The following is a 13,062-nucleotide window of genomic DNA, read 5'->3' on the forward strand; positions in this document are numbered from 1 at the left end:
TCACACTTTTATTATTGTTCATTAGATTTCTTACCTGCCTTTCACCATGAGTTTCCAGGATGAGTTACAGTACAGTGGAACCTTGGGTTGTGAATGTGATCCGTGTGGGAGGCACGCTTGCAACCTGCACCACCGCGTGTGCGCATGCACGGGTCACAATTCATGTGTAAAGCACAATTTAGTGCTTCTGCGCATGCACGAGTGCCGAAACCCAGAAGTAACCCATTCCGGTATTTCTGGGTTCAGCACGGTGCACAAACCGGAATCACGTAACATGAAGCGTCTGCAACCCAAGGTACCACTGTACTTACTTACTTACTTATTTCATTTATATCATACCTTTTCCACTAAGGAGCTCAAGGTGGGGTACATGGTAATTTCCCTCCTCATTTAATCCCCACAATAACCCTTTCTCCCTGGGTGAGAACAGTCATTACCCAGTTGTTTAGGCAATTTGGGAAGACTCACACTGAATGGTGAAGCTTCCATGTAGCACAAATAGGGACATGGCCCTACATTTCTCGTGCGCTGGGATGTATATATGTAAAAAATAAAATAAAATATGAAGAGCCCTGTTGGACCAGGCCCACCTAGTCTAGCATCCTGTTGCCAGAGAGGCCAAGCAGATCTCCCAGAGTGCAACTGTGCTCAGGTTGTGCTTGAGACTTTCCCATTGGTGTCTGAGTGGAGATTTTGAGAACAGGATACTACTCTAGCCATTGGCCTGATCCAACAGGACCCTTCTCATATTTTTAATAGGAAACCCAGAAGCAGCATCTTTTTCCCCACTTGGGATTCCCAGCTCAAGAGCACTTTCCAGTCTAGCTCTTCTTACATTCCCATGGCGTGGGAGATTCCATCATTTGTGTTGATTCAGCCCTGCTCAAATTCACTTCTGGAATGCTTTGGCCAAAAAAGCAACTTGCCAAGGGAGGACTCTACGTACGAGGTGAAAGATGAGGAAGAACAAACAGCTACGTAGGGATGAAGAGCTAAAGAAATGAAAACAATGCTTGAAAAAACTTGGCAGCTGCATGCTGGAAAACACTTTGAGCATTTAATTAGAGCCTCATAACGAGAAAATGCATCATTCTTTCAACTGAAGGCACAGAGCAGCCCAAGTGAGATTGCCTCAATGATGACACACAGTAGTTGGATTTCTTGCCATTGCAGAACGGTGTTACGCTGTTGTTTGGCTACAAAGCCTTTTTTTCTTACTGTTGTGAAATCTGGGCAATTTCCCCAAGTGATCTTGATTTCTGTTCTTGCAAGCCTGCCATTCGCTAATTTATTAATCCTAATTTGGATTCTTCAACAACCAATCTTTGCATTTTTTGAGGATTGACCAAATCAGAGGTAGGAAAGGATATCCCACCCAGCATGCATATATATATATATATATATATATATGCAGGTTTTGGTGTCCTCGGGTGTCTTCCCGTGTAAAAGTTGGGGTGTCTAGGCGACGTTTCGACGAGGTCTCACTCGTCATCTTCAGGCTGGTGCTTTCGGCTTCTTGTTACTGGAACAGAGCAGGATCTCAGTGTTTGAGTTCCTATAAATACTGTAGAGGGGGTGTGGTGTATAGCCTCCAATGTTCTGGGCAGAGAGGAAGTTCCCAGGTTAGTGTGCCTTTTCTTCTTTTGTTCCTTAATTACTTGAGAGATATCTTGAGTGATTTCTTGAGTGATATCCTGAGTACCACTTAGGTGGGTCATTAGGTGTGGATTAGTTGTTAAAGTACACCACACCCCCTCTACAGTATTTATAGGAACTCAAACACTGAGATCCTGCTCTGTTCCAGTAACAAGAAGCCGAAAGCACCAGCCTGAAGATGACGAGTGAGACCTCGTCGAAACGTCGCCTAGACACCCCAACTTTTACACGGGAAGACACCCGAGGACACCAAAACCTGCATTCCTGTACCCGTGAAAATCTACGAAAGCACATATATATATATATATATATATATATATATATATATATATATGGTGTACATTTCAAATTTTCAGAGAAATTTAGCTGGAAGCACCAATTCCTAAGATGCTATGGAATATCCACAAACATTCTAACTACTTAGGTGAAACGGTTAGGCCACAAAATCCTGATAATGCAGCTGTTATGAAAGGTATCTATGGGGGGGGGGCTTAAGCTTTCCATTTAAAGGCAGCTCGCACTCATAACAACTAACAACCTGCATGAAAATTTTCTAAATTATGCTTAGAGTTGATTTACTGAAATTAACTTGCAAAAAGGAATTATATTATAGGATATTGCCTTTCAAAAATGTGCATATTTGGAGAAATCTACCACAAACTACTGATGAATTTCCATGAGGACTTTTTGTAAAAACAAACTGAAAAAAAGTAGTGTGTTAGCAAGTGAGGTGGGCAAGGCACAGCCCCTAATAATGTGTCATGTTTATACATTTTGAAAATAATACTTCATGGGATGGGCGGGAAATTCCAGTTCACATTTAAAGGTGAACCTACTATGATCACAATATATGATCTGAAACAAAACAATCCATCAAAATTCACACTTCCCTGAACTTGGCAATCCAGTTCGCCAGCTGAGTAATGTGCACAGAAATGCCCATGTGAAAATAGAATGTTCCTATAAATGCACATATTGCTGAAAATAACACAAACATGCACTCTATAAGGGGAAATTGCTTTCCAGAAAATGTTGTGTTTATTATTATTATTATTAGTAGTAGTAGTAATAATAATTTTATCATTCTTTAGTGAATTTTCATGCTGCCCATCTTCCCAAAGGGTGGCAAAGAGATGCACAATTAAAAAAAGAAAGAAGAACTGTTCTAAATCATTTACAACATTCTAAAGGCAAGTGCCATGGGGGGGGGGGAATGTAAAAGCACCTGAAAATAATTATCTTTATGCAGACTGCATGGAACTAGTCCTCTGTAGCACCTGACTCTATGGTCAACTATATGCTCTCAGCAGGTTACGTGACATTGCATGCAAAAATATTTATTTGAAGAGCTTGATGAATTTTCATGATGAGTTCAGGGCTGGCTGTACACATGTGGAACTTTGCCTGACTAGGTTGAACACACCCACCCCACTCTCCCAAGCATTGGCAAAGGTGTTTTTGCAGAGAAGGAAATTGGACTGTGACCATACAAAATTTGTTTTGACTCAGCGCTGCTCCAAATCACTTGTAGAAATGTTCGGAACCTAGCAAGTTCCACAGGGCGGATCCTGACAATGAGCTGAAATGCTTTATTTTTTAGGAAAGGGTCATAGTTCAGTGGTAGAACTGATGCAGAAGGTCCCAGGTTCTATGTCCCGTATCACCTTAGAGACCACCTAACTTTGTTCTGCGTATAAGCTTTCAAGTGCCTGCACACTTCTTCAGAAACACTGAAACAGAAGTCACCAAACTTTATATATAGTGAGAGGGCAGGGTGTCTCATTACATATGCTAATCATTTGCATACTATCCCTTGCTTTTTCCTGTAGAACTAATTGCAGTCGTTAACAGTCATCAACAGATTTACCATACCCATTGAGTCAATCACCCATCTCCCACTACCCTCCTGAGAAATACCCCACCCCATCCTAATACTATATATAAGGTGACTTATATATCTATCTGGTGACTTCTGTTTCAGTGTATCTGAAGAAGTGTGCATGCACACGAAGGCTTAAACCGACCAACATATATATATGTATATATATAGACTGCGTCAAACCAACACAGCTCCCTACCTGAATCTGGGAATGTCCCCTCCTTAAAACCCTGGAGAACATCTCCCACTCAGTGTAGACAATACTGAGCTAGATGGACCAGTGGTCTGAATCAAGAAGAGGCAGCCCCCCTGTTCCTGGTATTGCTGTTCTGCATTGTGGTTTATTCATTTTCCCAGTGGAACACCATCTGGGATGGAAACCAGAAAGATCAAATGACATCACCAGGAAACTGCAGGTGTTAATGCAATTGGAAATTTTTTATTATTGTAATTGAGAAGCAGAAGCAAGGAACCATTCCATAGTTTCAGGTGGCACCCAAATGCCAATCCAGACATGGAGGTTACTTAAATGCAAATATTACTAATAAGGAAACAAAACAAAACAAAACAAAAAAAAAATACAGCCAAAACATGGGAAAGCATATGCCAAGTCCATCACAGGGGTGTGAAGTTGATCAACCGACTTCCAGTGACTGAGCTACATATCTTGTTGGGTTTTTCCATTCCTTTATTTTAAGGAAATGGCACACAATAGTAGTTTTCAGGCTGGGTGGAATCTTGGGTCACTCGGAAGGTGAAAATAATATCAGCTGGCCTCTTCAGAGTAGGATTGGATGCATATGAATTTAGGCCTACAAATGGAACATTTCTAAATATCTCAATTTTGAATGCCATGTTCTGGTTTCTTTTTGCACGGTCTTCTTTGAATGTTCGTTCTATGTGGTGCCCCATGGTGCCTGGGGTGCGGGTTTTTAGAATATACGGCAGGGGCTGTAGTCACTTCTGGGTAGAGACAGCAGAGATCAAAGGCTGGGGGAGATGGCTGCACCAGTGGAGATGGAAGCACATCCCACACGGGCAATTCCCTCGCAGCACAGAGCAGGAGCACAAGGGTTGCATTGCTCAATGCAGGAGGGTTGGTCAGAGCAGTGGAGAGCTGGGCCCGGGATGGATATAGTGAACGGTGGTGGCTGAATGGTGACGATGGAGTTGGGGCATCTGCTATAGCACTGGGTCTTTCCACAAGACATATTTGCTGAATGGATCTAAAGAAACACATCAGAAGAACATAAGAAGAACCTGCTGGATTAGTTAATAGCCCATCTAATCCTGTTCTCCCACTGGCCAACCAGTTGCCCCCATTGGGAAGCCCACAAGCCGGTCCCAAGCACAACAGACCTCTTCCCTCCTGCGGTTTTCAGCAACTGATATTCAGAAAGACTTCCACCTTCAGTCATGGAGGCTGAGGACAGCCATTGTGGTTCAACACAATTGATAGCATTTTCCTTCAGAATATCAGGGTGTGGAACAGAATAGATTAAAGTAAGCATGGTCAATGACTCTGGAAATCCCTGCACCTTGATGGTAAAAACTTTTGCAGTATTGTTGTTGGCACCTGCTGAAAACCTTCTTTTTCCTTTAGGGAAGCCTACCATGGATTGTCACTTATGGCTGTCCTATGTAGAGCGCACCCATTCAAGCTAATGGACATGAGTAAGGCCGCATCAATACTGAGCATTTTAAGCTGCATCTTATTTCTTTAAACAGTCATGGCTTTCCCCCAAGAATCCTGGGTAATGGTAGTTTTTTAATGGAAAACTCTGAGAGGGAACTGTGTGCTTTACTGATTCTAAACACTCCAAAGTACTACAGTTCCGAAGATTCGTTATTTTTAATGTGGCCTAACTTAGAGTCATTCATTCATTCAACAATCATCCCTTTTCCCAAGGAACTGGATGAGGAAATGCCCCCCCCCCCCGTAGTAACTCTAAGCGCCCTTTAAACACCACATTCTCAAGAGTCATCATATTTAAATGTGGTATGATATTGCTTAAATTGTTGAGATGTTCATGGAAATTCCAGAGTACAGAATAAATAATCCTCTTGAACCCCTGCCTCCTCTGACCTCAATAAATATATACTAAAATCTACTTTCCCCTCCAAAGCTGTTGGAATTCAAAGGTTTTGAACATTCTGTAATGTATCTTAACCAAACTTACCTGATTCTTCAATGAGGAGGACTCAACGAGGATGAGGAGTTGTCTCAGTGTTGAGGCAGGATGATGGTTTCTCCTTGCATCCCAGACCTTTTTATACTGTTCCTTTTCAGAAGGTTCTAATTAACTGCTAGCATCATGTTCCATCATACAATATCCAGGTTGTCTCAAAGTGTGATTTCACTCCACATTCTCATTTGTTCTACCTGGTGTTTCAGCCCATAGGCGGGATCCTCCCTCCGGAAATTGCTAGGGTCCAAATGTTTGCAAACGTGACTTTGGGTGAAACTGAGCTAAAGTAGCCCAATTTCATGGAATCAAGGAATCATAGAATTTTAAAGTTGGAAGGGAACTCAGGGGTCCTATAGTCCAACATTCTGCACTGCAAAAATATACACGTGGCCTATATGGGGATCAAACCCATGACATTGGTGCTATCAGCACTGCACTCTAATCAACTGAGATGGGATGCAAATAGCCTCTGAACATCATCTTTGCCATTACTTGTGTGAATGGGGGAGTTCCACCACCAAATAAGGTGAATTTCTGCATGTTCATAGCTGCTCCTACCCCTAGTGAGATGTCTTGCTCAGGTGGTTAAGGCAGGGGACCCTAGCAATTTTCAGAGGGAGGATCCTGACTGTAAACTGATATACCAGGGAGAACAGCTGGTCCTATCCCTAAGCAGAGGGAGGTGTCTGGCTCAGGTGGTTGAGGCAGGGGATGCATTGGTGGAGCATGATGTTGGAGGTTAGAGCTATGCAGTACCAGCTGGCCTGTCTCATGCCAACCCGTGGTTGTGGTGGTAGACATCCCATCACTGTGAATGGGCATATATCTTTATTTTGAGCCATTTGCATACTCCTGAATTGCAGGTTTGGGACTAGATGAGTCTTGGGGTCATTTCCAACGGGATGATTCCATGAAATTGAGCTTTTGAGCTAGGAAGGCTGTTTTAGCTCAGTATTCTCCAAAGTCAGGTTTGCAAGCATTTGGACTCTAGCAATTTCTGGAGGGAGGATCCTGCCTATGGGATGAAACACCAGGCAGGACAAATGAGTATGGATGGTGAACTCACACCTTGGAACAGGATGGATATTATATTATAGGACATGATGCCAGCAGTTAATTGGGACCTTCTGGAAAGGAATGGTATAAAAAGCCCTGAGATGCATTGAGACACCATCAACCTCCCTCAACACTGAGACGCTCCAGTTGAGTCCTGCTCTTTGAAGAATCAGGTAAGTTTAGGCAATATGAATTAGTGTATTCAAAATATTTGAATTCTAATAGCTTTAGGGGAAACTTCAGTCATTGAATGCTGATGTACTAGCCAGTTCCTTTGTGGGACACTGCAGGATGGAAAGTAGTTGACCACTGGAAGAACTGAATGTGGGACTAGATGGGCCATAATCAAATGCAGCAGGCTCTTACATTCTTTTGATCTGTTTCCTTAGATCCATTCAACAAAGATGTCTTGTGGAAAGACCCAGTGCTATAGCAGATGCCCTACCTCCACCGTGACCATTCAGCCACCACCGTTCACTATATCCATTCCGGGCCCAGCTCTCCACTGTTCTGACCAGCCTCTCTGCGTCGATCAATGCAACCCCTGTGCTCCCGCTCTGTGCTGCGAGGGAATTGCTCCCATCTCCGCTGGTGCAGCCATCTCCCCCAGCCTTTGTTCTCCGCTGTCGCTACCCAGAAGTGACTGCAACCCTTGCCGAAAATTCTAAGGACTCGCAACTCAGGCACAGAATGAACATTCGAAGACGACTGTGGGAAAAAAAATCAGAAAATGACATTCATAATAGGGACGTTCAGAATTTCTGAGTTTGTCGGCATAGGTTCACGTGTAGCCAATCCTAGTCCTAACCAGAACAGGCCACCTGATATTATTTTCAGCTTCTGATTCACCCAATATTCCACCCAATGTGAAAAGCACTATTGTGTGTTATTTCTTTTATAGAAACCCCCCCCACACACAAATTATGTAGCTCAGTCACTTGCAGATATTTGATGAACATCATACCCCTCTGATAGACTTCTCATATGTCTCCCAATCTTTTGGCTGCAATATTCTGCTTTCTCATTAGTAATGTTTGCATTTAAGTAACCTCCATCTCTGGACTGGCATTTGGGTGCCACCTGAAACTATGGAAATGTTCCTTGCTTCTGCTTCTCAATTACAATAATAAAACTTCCTATTGTATCAACACCTGCAATTTCCTGGTAGTGTCATTTGATCGTTCTGGTTTCCATCCCAAATGGTGTTCCACTGGGGAAATGAATAAACCACAATGCAGAACAGGAATACCAGGAACACGGGAGCTGCCTCATACTGAATCATACCACTGGTCCATCTGTTGCACTCAGGGTCCCACACAACTAGCTCAACATTGTCTACACTGAGTGGAAGATGTTCCATCCGGCATCAGGGAATCCGATCCCCACACAGTAGATTGCCAGGAACAGATAAGACAGTGAAAGTTCTTACTAAAGTATTTTATTCAATCTTCACAGAGAGAGACTGAGAAATGCAGCCTCTTTGAGTAATGGTGTTGCTCCAAATAAATCTCCTTCCCCCTTCTCTCCAATTCCTCAATCTTCAACACCACCAGCCACCTTACGGTGGCCACTTAGGGCCATTTGTCTCCGATACTTTTGTTCTCCTATTTTTAAGGCTAGCTGGGTTCTGGGGGAGGGTGGATCTGGAATGCTTTCTAGTGATAATGTGTCGGCCAGCTGCTTTTCCTCCTGCTCCTCCTCTCCCATTATTTCCCAACTTTCCTCCTCACCTTCCGTTGAGCTGTGACCTCCCTCAAACCCTGTTGTAATTCTGAACTGTCTTCCTCTTCTCTGGAAGGTTCAGGCTGGGGAGGCGGACTCCACCATTTCTCCTCTGTCAAATCCCTGACACAAACACAGTGAAGGAAAAGCAAAAACTTCCAAACTCCTCTTCCCAGCCATGAGGGAGATGAGATGAGTGAAGAGCATATGCTGCAACATTCTGGGAGGAGAAAGCAGGGTATCCATCCCACCCGCCTGCTTTCAGTATCCCCCAAGTGCTCCAGCTCTTGCTCCTTTGCCCACCCAATCTTGGTGCTTCTTGCACACTGCAGGTTCCTCTCTTTTGCTCACCCACCGACCTGATTAGCAAATGATGGTTGCTAATTATGGTTACAATGACACCTGCCAAATTGGCTCTTTCAGTCTCCCCTTAGATGCCAGGGACATAATGAAAATTATAGATGTGCACTAGCCATCAGTTTTCCATAAATGACCCAGCATGCTGCAACTGGATGTGATTGACAGAGCTTGCAACATCCCTTCCTCGAAGGAGGATGATCAGGCAAGTAGTGAAGCCTTTAGGTATAACATTATTTAATGACTCTAAATTTGAGGTATAACATTACTCCTTAACTCGGCTGAGTTAAGTAATGGCCATGGGAAATGACTTCGAATAATTATAGTAATTACAGGTCCAGGCAAATGCATTACTATTCACAAATTACAGCACTGCACAGAGAGAGACTAACTTGGTTCATTGCGCTCAGGAGACGTGCAGAAAAAGTCTGCTCAAGAGGAATTCTTCTTTCTTCCACATGGCGAACGTGCTGGAGAATTTTAGAAGCTTGGCCTAATGAAATCTTAGAATCATAGAATTGCAGAGTTGGAAGTGACCCCCCCAAGGATCATCTGGTCCAATCCTCTGAAACACAGGCATCTCAACTAAAACATCCCTGACAGATGGCCACCCAACCTCTGCTTAGAAACCTCCAAGGAAGGAGAGTACACAACCCCTCGAGGGAGACCGTTCCACTGCCAAACACCTCTTACGATCAGAAAGTTCATCTTAATGTTTAGACGTAATCTCCTTCCTTGGAACTTGAATCCATTGGTACGGGTCATACCCTCCATTGCAGGATAAGCAAGGTCTTCTAAGTAAGTATCAAATTATATTCCCTGGAGAAGAACTCCTCCCTCCTTATTAAACCATCACACTCTGCTGCATAGGAAACTCTAAAATGACTCTTTATTGCAGAAGATATATTGGCACAGTGGCATATCCCAATAAGACTTGTGTTGTGATGAGCAGCATGTCTTATGAGGGAGGAAAGGGTTATGCAGCGAGTGGGAGGCCAGATGACACCAACCAGGACCAGGAAAGTGTCGGAGGTTCCTCACGACTGAGCTGAAATGGCTCTCCCCCATGACGTACTTTGGAATCTATCGAGCTCTCCTCCGACAGTGATTAAGGCCCTAAGCCTTTAATGAGGCTTCAGGCACGTTCCCTCATTACGCAGAGTACCCTGACAGCAGAAGACCAGCTAGAAATATGAGCTACTTTGCTATGTTTATTTCTAACTACGCAGGACAGAAAAGAATATGCATCTGCACTCTGTGAGAGTCAGTGAATAACTGGACAAAGAAACAGGAAACCAGTAACATCAACATCTGTCTCCCATCTCCCGTGCGACTTCCAACAGAAAGATGGTCGTTACACTGTTCTTCACAGGACTTCACATATTGTTAATTTTTTGGGGGGGGGGAGGGAGGGGAATCAAGTTGTTACTTTTCACCTTTAAAAGTATCGGCACATGAGAATCTGGATATCAAAAGGAATACATGAACACAGCAGGAAACTGGAGTTTTGATGCAGTAAAGCATTTATTTTGATTGGGAAGAGACACACAATTCCACATGTTGAATTTCAGGTAACACAGAGTGCCAAATCAGACTCCACATGAAGACATGCAGTATCAAAAACAGATAGTGTGTTTGTTTGTTTGTTTGTTTGTTTTAAATGGAAACATGGACCAGCATGATACAACATGGAGGACTAGCTCGTGCAAACATTGAGTAGAACTTAAACAACACAACTACATTTTTTAATAATAATAATAATAATAATAATAATAATAGCCTAACATTGTTAGATGAGTATTGATGGACAAATCCCACACGATGAAGACTTTATCACTCTTCTTCTCCTTCAATTGCAATCACAGTGGAACATTACATTTAAAATAGGGCACCTCTTCAGCTAAAACAGGGCAATAGTGAGGCACCACAGGTTTCATCAATGCCCAACGAGAATACAATGTTCCCGGCTTAGAAAGTGATTCAGAGTCCAAAGTGCTGAACTCACGTTGAGGACATGCGCAGGTGACTGCCTAAGCAGATGTGAAAGGGGTTCCTTTAAGTTAGAAGGTTGTATATTTGAACATAAATTTCTAGAACTCATGTCTACAGTGGAGCCAACATCTGGATTTCTTGCTCCGTGGTCCTCCTCATATTCATTCTGTGGTTGGTGGCTTCAGGGTTTATTCTAACTGGCAAGAGCTGCATCCACCCTCACTTTTTGACACATATTTTTTGGAGTAGATGCTGGTTGAACTCAAACCAGAGGTTGGACGGCTGTAGATTGAGCCATGTCCACCATGGTGTGCCCCTCCATGGTAGGGAATCATGCGAGCACAAGGGTTGTGTTGCTCAATGCAGAAAGGTTGGTCGGGGCAATGGATAGCTGGCCCAGGAATGGTGAGGAGGAAGGGAGGTGGCTGAATTTGGATGGTGGAGGGAGGGCAGCTGGCGTAGCAATGGTTCCATCTGGAAGACATCTTGGCTGAAGTGGATGTATAGATCTGAAAGGACACATCAGGTGGAGAGTGGACAAAGTGTACAAGGGTAAACAGTAATGCAGTTTCACAGTGTTCAGGTTCTCCAACAGAAATTTTAAAACCAAAGGCCCATCCAGGCCAGCTTCTCGTAGTGGCCAGCTAGATGCACCAATGGAAAGCCCACAATCAGGACCTGATTACAATAGCCAGTCTCTCCAGTTGTGATTCCTAGCTGCTGCTAAACGGAGTTATACTGCATTTCACAGTGGAGGGTGAACCTAGTCATTGTGGCTAGTAGCCATTGATAACATTATCCTCCATGTGTCCAGCTTCAGTCTCCTTCAGCATAGGCCCACTGAATTCAATGGGCAGGAATAATTTAGTTCAGGGATAGCCAGCAATGTCTGCACCAGGTGTTCGGGACTACAAGTCCCATCAGTCCCAGCCAACTTGATCAATATAGCCAGGAAAGATCAGAGTTCTAGGTCAAAGCATCTGAAGGACATTGCATTGGCTACCCCTGCCTTTCGTTCACTTATATCAACTGGCCTACCTTGAATATAACTTATCTGGATACAACCACATTAAAAAAATAAAACAAGGTAACTAAATGTAACATGATTGATAGATGATAGCTAGCTAGCTAGCTAGTTAGCTAGCTAGCTAGATTATTGGAGACTTGTCAACAAGATCCTGGCCAGTGGATGCGGTATAAATATTAAAACTATTATTATATAGTAATATGATTATATAGTATATAGCTGGATAAAACCCCATAAAAAACAAAACAAGATACAGTGGAACCTCAGGTTGCGAACGTGATCTGTATGGAAGGCACATTCGCAACCAGCAGTGCCACATCTGAGCACCTGCGGGTCGTGATTTGTCACTTCTGCACATGTGCAAAGCACAATTTAGTGCTTCTGTGCATGCGTGAGCACTGAAACCTGGAAGTAACCCGTTCTAGTACTTCCGGGTTTGACATGGTGCGCAACCCGAAAATGCATAACCTGAAGCATCTGTAACCCAAGGTACCACTGTAACTAAATGTAGCACAATAGATAGATGATAGATAGATAGATGATAGAGATAGAGATAGAGATAGAGATAGAGATAGAGATAGAGATAGAGATAGAGATAGAGATAGAGATAGATGGATATATAGATATAGATATAGATATAGATATAGATATAGATATAGATGATATAGATATAGATAGCTTATTGGAGATTTGCCATCAAGATCTTGGCCAATGGCTGGGGTATAAATAATAAAACTATTATTATTTAATATTATTATCTACAGCCCCTCTTCTACCTTGTTCACCTTCTGTTAAATGATACAAAACTATTCATAGATTCTGAGTAGGCATCACCAACACACTAAGGTGTCCCTTCTGCACTGATCACCAACTTTCTGTGCCTTAAGCTTCATCCTAAACATTTAGAACGGGTTAAAAAGCTGAAATAAAAAGCAGTGCATCTTAACCGGAAAGAAATGGACTTTCAGAGTTTCTTTTTCTTTTTCATTTCCACCTTCAAGTTTACCAAAAGACCTTGAGTTAAAATGAATTATAGCATACCTTACCAAGCTCTGCAGTGAAAAGAACTCGAGTGGAGTGTCTCCGTGCTGAGGGAATCTGGCAATGTTGCTGTGTCCGCTTGGGGGTTTTATCTATGTATCCTGAGACTATGATGAGTTTTATTTTCACAAGATTCCAATTAA

The 13,062-nt window shown here is 42.9% G+C and overlaps 2 long non-coding RNA genes across 2 annotated transcripts in view; one reads left to right on the forward strand and one right to left on the reverse strand.

Moving 5' to 3' along the window:
• The window catches only part of LOC309330179, a 110,198-nt gene that overhangs the window by 40,947 nt on the left and 56,189 nt on the right, over window positions 1–13,062 (forward strand). The window lies entirely within an intron of this gene.
• LOC309330123 lies at window positions 10,365–13,009 on the reverse strand. The gene is made up of 2 exons (XR_014151287.1): window positions 12,920–13,009; window positions 10,365–11,360 (listed from the first exon to the last, which is right to left on the reverse strand). It is a non-coding gene; the product is annotated as an uncharacterized lncRNA (long non-coding RNA).

Source organism: Podarcis erhardii (assembly GCF_964252035.2).
Source record: "Podarcis erhardii genome assembly, chromosome: 15".
NCBI lineage: Eukaryota > Metazoa > Chordata > Lepidosauria > Squamata > Lacertidae > Podarcis > Podarcis erhardii.